The following is a 14,585-nucleotide window of genomic DNA, read 5'->3' as shown; positions in this document are numbered from 1 at the left end:
TTTAAATCATTTGTTCTAGGTTCACCTATGGGATCATGTGACAAATCATGGGAATTCATGCTAATATTAGAATAATCAACACATTGCACGTCAACATTAGAATCATGATTACCCCTATTGTAGACATCCCTAGCAAACCAAACATAAAAATCCCAAGCATCATCAAATGACAATGCTTTAAATTCACCATTATGCATGCATTCAACTTCATCCCTAGTTTGCTCATTCAAACCAAAATAACAAATCTCGCAAGCCTCCCAAAGACTACAACAATTATAGTTCAAAAACCGTATAAGTCTATGGAAATATTCACAAATAGTCTCATTATCATGTTGAGGAAATGAGAGACATGTCATTTTTTTTTTTACAAAACAAACAAAAATCAAGTAAAAGAAAAGTATGTACAAAGACCTAGACTCAAGCAATCAAAAACACTCAAACATAGACACCGTTCCCCGGCAACGGCACCATTTTGACGAATGGAAAGACTTGGTCGTTGACTAATCCTCCCTCGATCAAACTAAATTTATAAACACTTAACAAACCTAAATACGAGTATAGAGGCAAGTCAAGGGTCGAACCCAAAGGAACGGTTATGTTCAAGTGCTCTCAATTATGCGCCTAAGCTAGGTCGAAGTCTAAGGATAAAAGGTAAACACTAACAAACTACCAAAACGAAGAACTAACCAAACAAATAAAACACTAGGGAATAGGGATCAACAAGTAATCATGATAATTGTAGCAACTCGAGAACAACATGCAAATCAATGGTTGCGAAGACTAATGGTAGAGCAATCAAAAGAGCTCGACAAGCTATCTCCTAGAGGTCTAACTAGCGCCAACTACGAGAGACACTAACTAGGAACATCACTAATCAAACTCAATCGACAATTGCAATTCCTAAATCAATGGTCCGTATCATTAGCAATTATAATGCAGTCTAGCATAATTCTCAAGGCCTATCGAATTACACACATGCACAATTTCCATTAATCACTTTAATCTCAACAATCAATCAACACAATTCCCAAATTAAGCACAATCAATCAATCATACAAGTTTTACCCAATCCCTAATCAAACAACTACTCTAACAACATCATCTAATCAACAAACAACTAAGGAAATCAAGAATCAACAAAATATCAAGAACAACTACACTAATCAAGCATCAAACATCAAAATCAATCCAAACAAACATGAATATTAAACAAAGCAATAAAATGAGATAGAGTTAGAAATTCTCATTGAAAATAGAGAAGATCTTCAACACAATTGTCGCCATTAAATCTTCAATCTCTCAATCACCATTGAAATTCCTCACTTTCTCTCTCTAAATCTACTCCTAAACTAACCCTAAAACTAGAGAGAGAAGCTCTCAACTAAGCTAAGAATATGTATTCTAATTCTAATTCTTCTTCTACTTCTTCTTCCAAAAACCAGGTTACAAGTAGATATTTATAGGAGGCGCGAAACGAAACCGAGCAAAAACAGGGACTTGGAGCGGCGCGCCCGCGCCCGCGCTCCTCTAGGTTTATTCGGTTCTTCTCGAGGCTTCGTGCGTTCGCTAAGGGACTTCGAGTGAGCGCGCAATATGATGATGATGAACACTAAAAGAGGCAGTTTCAAAAGCACTTGACAGTGGGTTCGACACCACATCCTCATGAGAGCATGGCTTGAGAGCGCAAGAGCTAGAACTTGGAGAATCCAGTTCCTTGCACCTTGAGCTTTCCCAGTGCTATGAGCTTGCTCCAAATGCACCTTCTACCTTAGTAATCAATCCATATCAAGACCCAAACCTTGTACAATACCTACAACCACGAAAAGAGAACAAATAAAGGAGAAAAGACTAGGAAAACCATAGAAATGCACAAAACCACAAAATAAGAGAGAAAAGGTAGAACAAAGAGCAAAAGGATGAAACTAAGCATTTATTAAGAAAGAAAGCTATGAAAAGAAGGTAAAAACAACCTAAATACTCATCAAATGGGTGCCATTTATGACACCCATCAAATAATCAAAATATCAATAATATCAATCAAGATTCATTATATAAACATGGATTCCCAAACCCTAGAAATAAACTACTCTAGCATGAAATATATAATAAAAACTAGATCTAAGGAATAAAAACATAATTAAAAGCAAGAAATGCAAATAAAAATACCTCAACGAATTAAAATAGTGATGCGGGTGAAACCTAGGTTGTTGATTACTATGATTCCCCAATTAAAACAAAATTTATAAAACCAAACCCAACCCTAAGTATAGGGGTAAGTCCGGGACGAACCCAAGGGAATGCGGTATTTGCTAAGGTCTCTAGCTAAGCTATTCCGAAGTCTTAAACAATGTGTTGGTCTAAACTATGCAATCGAATCAACTCAATCAAAGCTAACAAATAGAATTCAAATATCAAAGCACTAGGGAATTTAGGATCCACATGCACTCATGATAGGCTTGCTAATTTATCGGGAATTTGATCAATCAAGCAATGCAAAGGAAAACGATATTTGCAATCAAAATCACTCAAAGAGCTATTTCCTAGGGTCAAGCTATATGTCTCTACAAATGACTTCAAAGGAAAATCGCAAAATAAGATCAATCGATAATAATATCTTCCAAATCAATTTTTCGTGTCTTCGAAAACTATTATGCAATCTATCTTGATAATCAAGGTTAGCTACTCCTCTTCAAATCAAACACATGCACAAATTTCATCAACCAATTTAATCACATCATCAAATCTATCAAAAACCCCAAATTAGCTATTGATTATCACTCACACATGCTTCACCACTTCCCTAGCAAAGAAACTACTCACTACACAATGTAAATTTGAAAAGCATAACAAAACTAATCATCAATTCCATCATCAACATTGTAATCCAAATATCATCAATCAAATCAAACAAAACTAATGAAATTCAACAATATATCAAAAATCAAAACATAAAATTGCATTGAATAGGAAAGAATTCTTACAAAACTTTGATCAATATCAAAGAGGAATGAAGATCAAAATGTAGCAATCATCAATTACCAAGTTTCTCTCTCTAAAATCTAAGAACAAAGTCTTCAAAATCTTGAGCTTCTCTCTCTAAAGTTCTAATCCAAAACTAATTCTTTAATTCTTCTCTAATGATTCTCTGTCTAGAAATGAAGGAATTCTATATATAGTAAAACTAACTAAGGAGAAGTTAGTTAGACATCTAAAAAGAACCCCAAATGGCGCGGCCTCTCATCCCATTGCGTGGCCGCAACAAAATGGGTACGGAACAGGGGGAAGGATCTGCGCGGCCGCTCCTACAACCTGCGCTGCGCGGCTGCTCCTCCCTCATGTGCGCACGCGCCTGGGAGCAGGGGAGATCTCTTTCGTGCGCTCGTTGATGCTCCCGTGCCCTCCACTTCATACATGTTGGGAGAGGCAGTCACTAGAGGCCTTCACTGTGGGTTCAACACCGACTTTGATGTCCACGCAGCATGAGAGCACGACCTCGAAGACTTGGCTTATGCACTCCTTCACTTTTGAGCTTCCAAAGGAAGAACTGGGTTGCATCCTAAGCTTTGTATGCCCCCACAAGTAGAAAAATGCAAAAATCCACCGGTTCAAAACCGGTGGGTTTTGAACCGGTGGCTTTTTGGGGGGTGGCAATACCTCCTTTAAAAGCCATCTGTTCAAAACCGGTGGCAATACTCACTTCCCGCTTTTTTTTATATTAAATTAAACGCCACCGGTTAATCGGTGACAATAGTCCATGTAAATTTTATTTTTTTTTGTTTTGTTTTATTCACTTGAAATATAAAACGGTGGAAATTGATTCCATTAATGAGTGCTCGTTTTTCCTCAAAAAAAAAGCAAAAAAAAAAAAATAATCAAACAATTAGAAACGCAACATCATAATTTTATTACTGATCAGTTTTCGATCACAATTACGGACATCAAAATTACAATATAATCTAACAATTACAACATATAAATAAAAAAAATTACAATATAAATCAAAATAAAATTACAACATTAAAATAAAAAAAAAAACCCATACAACATCTAAATCAATATTCCTGCATCTTGATTCTTCGATTTAAGATCTAAATCAATATACCTGCATCAATTAAAACAAAAAAAATAAATTAATTAAAATAAATAAGCTGCGAAAACAATAAAAATAAAAATAAAATAAAATAAAAACCCATAAACCCAGAAGAAATTAAACAAAAACCCATAAAGAACCCACAAAAAAAAACCCAGAAAAAGAAAACCCAGAAATTGTTATCGATCAAACCCTGAAATTATTAAAACTAAAAAAAAAATTCGAAAAAAAACCCACAAATTATTAAAACTAAAAAAAAAAAATGCGATAAAAAAAACCAGAAAACATGCATGTACCCATAAACTTTCGATAATCAATCACCCAGCAAAAAATTAAACCCAGAAATTTCATACAATATCGGACCCATCAATTTCGAAATTAAACCCAGAAATTTCGAAACTCAATTATACGCTAAAAACTAAACAAAATCAATTAACCACAGAAAATTCCAAAATCAATTAAACCCATCAATTTTGAACAATATTACAACAATCAAACCCAAAAAAATCAAGGCATATAACATAAATAATTAAACCCAAAAACCCTAACCCCGAATAATTAAACCCAGAAACATGCACTTAGCGAGGGTGTTGTTGTTGATGTTGGACTTGGTGGCGGCGGTGGTTAGTGGTGGTGGTAGTGGTGAGACGAGACGAGGGAGAGGAGAGAGAAGGAGAGACGAGGGAGAAGAGAGGAGAGATAAGAGGACGGCGGCGGTGGTGAGACGAGATCGAGAGATGGAGAGGAGAGAGGAGAGAGCAGGAGATCGAGAGATAGAGAGGAGAGAGAAGAGAGTAGGAGAGAGAAGGAGAGAGCAGGAGGCTGCGTGAATGAAGCTGGGTATATAGGTGTAGGGAATATTTCAAGCATTATGATAACCCCAAACTTGAACCCCACTGTGATCATACACTAAAGTACGGTGGCGTTCCAAAGGGAAAGAAAAAGAGCAAAAAGAGTCACCAACAAGTTTTAGGAACTTGTAAACCCAAAAGACAATCCAAAAGGACCATCAACTACTCCATAAGGTCTTGAACCAAACAGGATTTGGGGATGAGGGTACGAATCCAATCTACAAAAGAAAGGACCCGCCCTATAAAATAGGCCTCTACTTTGTTCTGCTCGTATTCATGTGCGCTTTTCGAATAACATACAAACATTATATTAAACCTACCCTGTTTATCTATGTTGGTTGAATATTAATGCACAAATAAAACTATTATTGGCGATCACTTGAATTAAAATCACATTAGCCTAAACCAAATTATTAATTATCTTATTAAGCGTGATTTCAAGTACAAATTCCCTTTAGCAAGCATAAAAGGTGTGGTCAAGCAATAACAATAATATATAAAGCAACATAATAATAAACAATAAATAAATCATAATAACAATAACAATCATCATGTTAATAATAAAGCTTAAATATAATAGCAAGATCCTAGGCATGATACTAACAAGATCAATAACCAATCCTAGCATGTCACTAAGCAATAAAGATCAAAGCTTTAAACCTAACATGGTACTAACATGCTAACATGATATTAGAATTAAGTAAAGGCACCCTAAACATGATACTAGAAAGCATAAAACAACATCCTAACATGATACTAGGAATTATAAAACAATAATAAGCATGCTTTCTACATTGAAAGAGAGAAATAAGATTACATACTTTGAAGCCTCGTACCTCTTTCTAATAACAAAATACACAAGTTAGTAAACTTCAATGAAAATAATAAAGAATAATTAAAGAATCAAATTGAAATCAAATTAAACAAAGTTTAGACTAGTTTTGGACCAAACCCTCAGAAATTATCAACCTTTCACGTCTAGGGCGAAGGCAACTTCGAACTTGGCTAAGAGACTCTAAGTCTTGTGAATGCGGAATATTGTGTTTGAAAAGCTAGTTTAGAAAGAGAAGGAGAAAGAAAAGAATTGAGAAAATAAAAGAATAATTGAATGTGAATTGTTGTTTTTGTAGATGATCTTGAAAACAGGAATTCGGACCCTATTTATAATGAAAATAATCCGGAAAAATCATAGAATTTGATAAGGAATAAAACTACACGCTGTCGCCAGGAATTAACTCTGTCGCGAGGCGACAGGGTCTGTCGCGCGGCGACAGATTTGTCGTTTGGCGACAGCCTGTATTAGCGCGTTTTTCTTCACACGGAATCCGATCTTTAATCAACCTGATCTACGGAATCCGTACAGAAGATAAAATATATATTTTTAAGATAATAAAACAATATTTTATTCCAAATAAAAATCTATTAAAAAGAATTAATTATTAAATCTAATAATATTAGAATTAAAAAGAACCTTCTAGAAACTTCTAGAAAACTATAATTAATCCTAATAATTTTAGGAATAATAATAAACATTGGGCCCTCCTCTAGATCATTGGGCCGTATTTAAAATAATTAACCAGGCCCAGTTTAGTATTTTGGCCATAACTTCCTCAATATTCATCGGAATTGATCTTATAATATATCGTTGGAAAGATCTCTTCGAGCCCCATCCATCTACACTATTATTGGACCTTAATTATGGACCAAACTAAACTGGTTCGGCTATTTTCAAATAAATAAAGTCATTTTCAAAAACAGAGAAAAAAGAATTTAATTAAAACTAAACCGCAACACTCGACTTCCAAACCACTTTCACCTAATTCGATAGTAACACAACGTGAAAGGCATTCATCACCGGGTTTGGTTTTGGGGAGACACAAATGGGTGTCTACAATAGGGTTAGGGGGTTTATATATGGGGGTTTTTTTTTTAATAAAAGGCCACCGTTTTGAACCAAACCGGTGGGAATAATGGTTTTTCCCACCGGTTTGGTTTGAACCGGTGGAAAAAATCACCCCTCAAAATCCCGCCTATTTTTCTCCCTATTTTCCCCACCGGTTCTTAAAAACCGGTGGCCTTAGGGTGGTGTCAATCTTATTTTTTCACCTAGTGCCCGAGAGAACGCCAATGAGCTTCTCGAACATCACCAATCTCCTAAAATCAAAGAGATTCAAACAAGTAAAGGAGAAAAGGCAAAATAAACTAAGAAAAGCAAGAAAATAAGAAAACAACTAAGGAAAACACAAACTAGAGAAAATACAAGTAAAACTAAAGAAAAAGAGATATAAGAGATGTAAAAGCAAAGAAAAATCATTCTAAAAGAGGCTAAATGAGTGCCATAAATGACACTCATCAAACTTCTCCAAGCTAGACTTTTACTCGTCCTCGAGCAAAACAAAAGCAAGAAGAAATAGGATGAAAGACTTATTCAAACAAGAAAAGGGAAAGAAAGAGATAAGAATGTACACAGATTCACTTTCGTAGGAATCACGGTTGTTTTTAGCTACAACATGCCCTTTAAACCCCAAAGTCGCCAATGAGGACGAGTGAGGTCTCATAAGGGTATCCAAAGAGTTTGACCCGTAACTCTTTAAAATAAAATTAGGCAAATCAATTAAAGAGAGTAAAATCAAAAATTCAAACAAGTATCTTTTGAAATGGACTTTTACAAATGATCAAATGCAAGTGAATAAACAACTTTCTATACAATAAAGGTATACACATTCCAAGATATCTAAGGTTGATTGAAACATAGGATATGCTAAGCATAGAGAACTAATGAAACACAATTCACCTTCATCTCAAACATTCTTACCACGTTCTCCCAATTAGCTTCAAATCCACCTCTAGTGAACATCTCAATGGTTCCTCGAAGGAACAGGAAAAAGAAAGAGATTTAAGGCTACTCGACACCTTGACTAATGCACACCGCTCTATAGGCTTGACTCACATCTCCCTCCACCGACTTGTGACTCAACCACAAAGGTTAAAAGGTCTTGAGAAAGGTTGTAATGTAAGGGCGAAAAGGGTGAAGGTAGGATAAAATTTGAAATTTGGTGGTATACCTAAATTGTGAAGCAAAGGGTGATCAATCCTCAACACCATAATCAAGCAATCACCAAACAAAAACACTAACACCCCTAAGCTTATTCAAAGCCAAAATCACAAACATATATACAAAAAGCGTAAGAACGCTTCCCCCCAAGCAAAAATGAAGCATTGTCCTCAATGCTTAAAATAGGGAGAAAACATTTACATCAAAATATCTTTGAACTTTTTCATTTTTCACATTTTTTTCAATTTTGCCAAAGTTTTTTTAATTTGCTTTGGTTTTTCCTCATTTTTCATTTTCTCAAATTTTCACATTATTTCATTGTCCTCGCCTCTTTTAACTATGGAGGGCTTTTTCAACCTGGCATTTGCCTTTTATTCACAAGATATTTACAATACAAACTTGCAAACATTATAAGAACCAATATTCAACTAATCCACTAAAATCTCCAACACTGATGAATTGCTTCACAAAAACAAAGAATAGAAACAAGAATGAAACAAAAGGCTCAAAATCTAAATACATGGCTTGAAATTTATGGCTCAAATGGTTAGCAATTAGGCAAATTAAAACCCAAAATAAAGAAATAGAAAACTATCCTAGAAAAAGAAAAATCACCTCCCCAAAAAGATGCCTTTGTTCTTCCTAAATGGCTCGGTCGCGACCTCGGGAGACAAGAGTCAAGTTCTAGATAAAGCATACAATAGTCAAGGATCCATGTGCCGCTCATGCAAAATATGTAGAAGCCTTGAAAAGGATGAAACCTCACATGGTTGTAGCAATAACTCACTCTTGGTTTCAAATTCACCAAAGGGAGCAACTCCAACTTTCCACAAACAATTAGAATCCGGCTTCAAGGTCCCAAAATCTCTAAAGACACTGCCTTAGCATACTCTATCCTAGAGTCAACCAAAGATACTCTCAAACCGTGCATACCGATACCACATAGGAAACTATTCATTCAAAAGCAAAAGTTCGAATGATATTATGTCCATAACATAAGCATAACATGAAAAGAAAACGAAAAGAAAGCCTCAAAATCGTATTTTTGGTATTTTAGCATATTTGAAAAGAATGAAAGAAAAAGGAAGGTAGAAAAGATAAGAAAAGGAGAAAAAAAGGAAAAGATAAAGAAACGTGCAAAGATGCATGCATGTCATATAAATCTCAATCGTCAAACAAGTGGTCATTCGACAACATCGCCAATGATCCCAAACACCCTAGGTGTTACAAAGTAAACATCCTCGAACCATTCAACTCTTCCTAAACTAATCCTACTCTATGCAAACAATGAAAGAAAAGAAAGAAAAGAGTGAAATAAGAGAGATCTCACCGGGAATCCAAGCTAAGTTAAGAAAAGCGGGGTAATGAAAATACCACCTCCATGAAGCTCCAATCAAGCATAGCAAGAATTGTAAAAATCGAGTGAGAATGAAAAAGAGAAAATGAAACTATATACAAAGAAAACGGTTAGTAACTTCAAAACAAAATAATAAGAAAGCAAAATCAAAAATGAAAAGACAAAGAAACAAAATCAAACTAATCTACAAAATCAAAGCAAAACAAACCAATCAAAATATCAAAATCAACTATACACTCAAAATAGGAAAAGCAACTATACACCTAAACTACAATCATTTGGATCAAAGGGATTTGGATTCAAGGGTTTTGGATTTAGGGATTAGGATTCAAGGGAGCAAAATCACCAACTCATCATGAAAGAGAAAACATCATCAAAATCAACATCAAAAGATTTTCAACAAGAAAAACATGATATAATCATGGAAAAACAACAACACTCAACAACATCAAGTACAGATCAAGACAAGCAATCATAAACCATCAAGGCATGAAAAATCAAGGACATCCAACAACAACAAAATTGGCCACCGAGACCCTTACATAAGACTAGTGTCCCCCTAAGCTAAACAAAAATACATCTCAACATCCCATCAATAAAAAACAAAGATCACATAATAAAAGGGATGGAGGTAAAAGCACAAAGAGAGGGAACTAATTACCACTAGGCCCGGCACCCTCATCATCATCCTCCCTATCATATGAGAAGCCGGATGGGGGACCATAAGGATCCCATCCCCCGGTGTAACCGGGTGGCCAACCATAGTGACCCCTAAAGTTATCTTGTTGCCAAGGGGCCAAGGGAGTAAATTGATCGGGCAACTTAAGTGACAACGGATGGGTAGGATCGACATAGGGGTAGTTAGGATCACCCCTATAATCGTTCCCACCGGACACACGGTAATCATAGTTACTGTGCTCATCCGGAAATGAGCGAGTTTCGGTGTTGGACCCTTAAGGTCCTTGCCAATATGGGTAGGTAGGCTTCCCATCACCTCCTCTAGACGGTACGGGACCGAGTTGAGGAGGGAAGTACGGGTGGTTAACTGGAGAAGTGATCTCCCCAAGGTTAACACTCGCATCATAGAGTTGTTGTTGTTGGAGAAACATAACTTGTTGCAATTCAGAGATGCCTCTCATTTGGTTGTAGATCGTCTCAAAGTCTTGATCATACATCCCCTCCAATCGAACTTGCATGCCCGCCATTTGGGCACTCAAAGCCTCCATGTCGGGATTGGAGAATCGATGTTGTTGATGTTGAGGTTGAGGCACTTCGTGCTCTACTTGTTGTTATTGTTGTTGTTAACGTTGATTTTAATTTTGATTTTTTTGGAATTGTTGCTCTTCGTTGAGGACATCTTGCATGTCTTCATCTTCACCGGGGGGGCGGTTGCTAATGGGAACAAACCATACATTCGGGGCATGCCGGTGGAGGGAGGTCAAGCAGGGGTTCGGAAGATAACATCAATGAGAATTCCTCACTAGCCAATCAAATACCTCATCATCAATGCCCTTTGCTATGAATTGCACATGCCTGAGTTGAGCAATGTTGAGGTAGAGGGTGTCAGCGTCCCCCATGGGAGTACAAGAAAGGAGATATCTACCATAACCAAGGTTGGTAGCCAATCTAGTCACCATGCTACCACAAGGAATGTCTCCCGACTTCTTGGCCCACATATCCATAAAATTCCTCAAAAATATGTTCCCAAAGTTCAACCTTCCACGCAACTCTTCTCTAGTTGCCATCCAAAAAACACGCAACTCGGCTTGCAACATCTTTCCCAAGTCTTGCTTTGGGAATACCGAGTAACCCAACAACCGATGAAGCACTCGAAGGAATTTGTTGATTTTGTGAGTTGTTTGGATGATTTGAGGGATGATTTTTGTTGTTTGAGGGTTAGGGTTTCGGTTTGGGAAAGAGAGGAGTGCGGACGAGGGTGAGGTTAAGAGTGAAATGAGGAAAAGAAAGGAAAAAGAAGAAGTAGGTGCGGCTGGGCACCTGCGCGGCCGCGCAACAGGGGTGCGCACCCGCGCACGAGGCCCGCGCGCCCGCACCCTTGCTGCTCCTCTTCCTTGCTTTCTTCTTCTTCTTGGTGCGTTCATCTATGGGCTTAATGATCTTTATCATCCTGGGATTATTGAACCCACTAAACACATCAGTTTCTAGACCCCTTGACAGTGGGTTCAACATCCCAAATTAATGAGAGCACCATAATGAACCCACCAAGCACAAATTTGCTTCTCATTGAAACACAACTTTTCCAATCTTACCTCTTTAATTACCTTACTCATTCAACTCGAAATTCATTAATATCGAGCATACTCTCACTAATTACCACGAAACACCTTCCAATTTTGCTCATGCTCGTTTGAGGGGGTCCAATGCCCATGAATTCAACCTATTAATCCAAACACAAAACAAGTGAAAGAAAGAAAAACAATTGAAATATAACTAAAAAAGATAGAATCAAAAGAAAAAGTTAGAAAATCGGGTTGCCTCCCAGGAAGCGCTTGCTTAAGGTCCTTAGCTCGACCCTTCCTCCAAATCGTTGAGGTTCAAAGAACACCACCTTATTCAAAGTGGTAGAGGAAACATACTTTTTCTCATTCCTTGGTAACTTCTCATCATTGTTTGATGTACTCTCATTCGTTGAAAATTCCGAATCAAGTTCACTTTGCTTCAACTTCATTTTCTTCTTCATAAAAGCTCTTTTTTTCTTCTTTGTCTTCTTGCTCCTTTTAGTGGAAGGCTTCTCAACATCAACACTCTTGGAGTCAATCTCATCCTCTTGAGGGTAGAGCTCAAACCATGGAGGAATATCAATCACCTCCTCATCCACAAGCCTTGAAGGCTCCTTGTTGTCTTCACTAACCTTCTTGCTTTCAACACTCGAAGGCACATAATCACAAGCTTCGAGAACATTGTTAGTTGAAGAAACAATCATGCATACATTATCATTGGAATGAGGTGAATTGATGCACATAATTCCATTCACAAGAGACAAAGATTCATGCATCGATTTAAGCTCAAAACTAGCCTTATTGTTACCAACCCTCGAAGTAATAAGGCCACCCTTCACATCTATCAAAGCTCCCGAAGTAGCTAAGAAAAGTCTCCCTAATGTGATAGGTATGTTGTCATCTTCCTCTATCTCAAGCACAATAAAATCAACCGGAATTGTGAACTCTCCTATCTTGAGGGGTACATCCTCAACTCTTCCCTTTGGAAACTTAATAGATCGATCAGCCAATTGAAAGGTCATGTTGGTTGGAAGAAGCTCACCTAGCTTAAGCTTCCTAAAGACAGAATAAGGCATGATGCTCACAGTAGCACCAAGATCACAAAGAGCATTTTGAAACAATTTTCCATTGGTTTTGCAAGGGATAGAGAAATTACCCGGATCTTTCATTTTCTTGGGTAAATCATTGTGAATCAAAGCGCTATAACATTCCTCAACCTTTACCGAGTCAATCTCACTGCACTCTCTCTTGCCACTCAAGACTTCCTTACAGAACTTAGAATATCTTGGCATTTGGGTCATGGCTTCGGTGAAAGGGATTGAAAGATGAATTTCCCTAAGCATGTCAAGAAATCTCCCAAATTGTTTATCAATTTTGTTTCTCAAAAACTTTTGGGGATATGGAAGTTTAGGTTTGATCACCTCCTCTCGCACTTTTTCATCACTCTTCTCTTCCTCTTGGGCTTCTTTGCTCACCTTCTTTGACACATCAATCCGTTTTTCCTCACTTAAATCACTCACCTTCTCACCTTCCTCACTCTTCCTAGAAACTCTCTCTTCAAGCACTTTCCCACTCCTTGTGGTGATAGAATACACGGGTTTCTTAGGTTCAACTTCTTGTGAGGGTAAAGAAGAAGGGCTAGCATTCACACTCTCTTTCTAGGTATTTTCTAGTTAAGTGATTTGTGTTTCAAGCATCTTATTGTGTGTCATCATCTCATTGAACTTTTTGTCACTTATTGACATGTATGTTTCAAAATTTTAGTTTGGTTCTCGATGATTTCTTCTACGGTAGTTCTAAAAGATGAAGGTTGAGCATAGGAATTCTCACCATTACCTTTAGTTCTTGGAGCAAATCCGGGTAAGGGTCCCCTTTGATTGTTGTTTTGAAAATTTCCCCGACTTTGGTTACTCCAATTACCCCAGTTTCAATTTTGGCCATTGTTTTGGTAGTGGTTACTATAGCCATGACCTTGGCTTTGGTTTCTATACCCTTGACCTTGGCTTTGATTATTATAGCCTTGATTATTATAGTTACCTCAGAAATTTTGATTTCCTTGGTTTCTATAACCACTATTGTTATAATTATCAAAGTTCCCTTGTTAGTGAGCATTTCTATTCCCAAATTTCCTTAGTCCATCGAATCTTTTTCCATTGTTGTTATTTGAAACAAAATTCACTTGCTCACAATCAATATTATCAACATCATCACAATTTTCAAATGCATGTAGACAATTAGAAGCATCATGGTCATATGACCCACATACATCACAAAACACACATCCATTTGGCATATTATACAAAGTTGAAGGAGGAGTAGAGTTAGAAGATGTACCTATCCCCTTATTGTGGGAGGGAAGAATTAGTACTTATGAAGAAGCACTCTCAAGATTTGCCTTAATTGAGGTCATCTCTTTTCCCAAGTTTGAGATTTGTGAGGACAAATTGTTGATGGCATTGAGATGGTCGATTGAATAAACCGTTGAACCGCTTTTTCTTGTCGACTCTCTCTCGCCTTCTTTCCAATCCATGTGATACCTTACCACATCTTCAAATAAGTCCACAACTTCATCCTCCATTTTGTTCACGATAGGGCCTCTGGCACCGACATCTAAGCAAGACTTTCCTTGGGGGGCTTAGACCTCCATAGAAGATTTGGATGATTTGATAGGTGGGAATCCCATGGTGTGGGCACTCTCTTTGGTATTCCTTATACCTTTCCCATGCCTCATAAAGACTTTCATTTGGCTTTTACTTAATGCTTTGAATGAGAGCTCTTGCTTCGGCCGTCTTCTTTTGTGGATAAAACCGAGATAGAAACTCCTTAGTCACTTCATGCCATGTTCTCAACGAGTTTGGCTTCACCACTTTGTCCAACCACTCTAGAGCACGTCCAATAAGAGAGAAAGGCAAAAGTTTAAGTCGAATAAACTCTTGAGAAACCCCATTCACCTTGATGGTATTACAATACTTCTCGAACTCCTTTAGATAGT

At 37.2% G+C, this 14,585-nt stretch overlaps 1 pseudogene; it reads left to right on the top strand.

Annotated features, from left to right (window-relative positions):
- The first annotated feature begins 14,269 nt into the window (after window positions 1–14,269).
- LOC145593340 (small nucleolar RNA R71) lies at window positions 14,270–14,367 on the top strand (annotated as a pseudogene).
- The last annotated feature ends 218 nt before the right edge of the window (window positions 14,368–14,585 follow it).

This window comes from Chenopodium album, chromosome 18 (assembly GCF_948465745.1).
Source record: "Chenopodium album chromosome 18, dcCheAlbu1.1, whole genome shotgun sequence".
Classification (NCBI taxonomy): Eukaryota; Viridiplantae; Streptophyta; class Magnoliopsida; order Caryophyllales; family Amaranthaceae; genus Chenopodium; species Chenopodium album.
This window is presented reverse-complemented; position numbering and strand designations above follow the sequence as displayed.